Below are 317 nucleotides of genomic sequence, written 5' to 3'. Positions count from 1 at the left end.
GTTATGAGTTCTGCATGCGTATATTACCATGGTCAAAGTTGTCATGGTGTTTATACCTAAACTATCAGGTATGCGGTGCTTATATCAAGATACTTATACAAAAAAATTGAGGGACTATATTCAATATTTTTTCCCAAGGTAAAAGTTACCGCGGTGTTTGTACATAAGTTATCAGGTCTGCGGTGTTTACATTACCATGCTATTTATATAGAAGTTATCGGCGGTGTATTCAATAACATTCCCCCAAGTAAAAAAGTTGACGCACTGTTAGTACCTAAGTTACAATATGTATATTACCATGCTATTTTACACACAAA

Source organism: Triticum aestivum, chromosome 4B (genome assembly GCF_018294505.1).
Source record: "Triticum aestivum cultivar Chinese Spring chromosome 4B, IWGSC CS RefSeq v2.1, whole genome shotgun sequence".
Classification (NCBI taxonomy): domain Eukaryota; kingdom Viridiplantae; phylum Streptophyta; class Magnoliopsida; order Poales; family Poaceae; genus Triticum; species Triticum aestivum.
Note: the sequence above shows the minus strand (reverse complement) of the source record.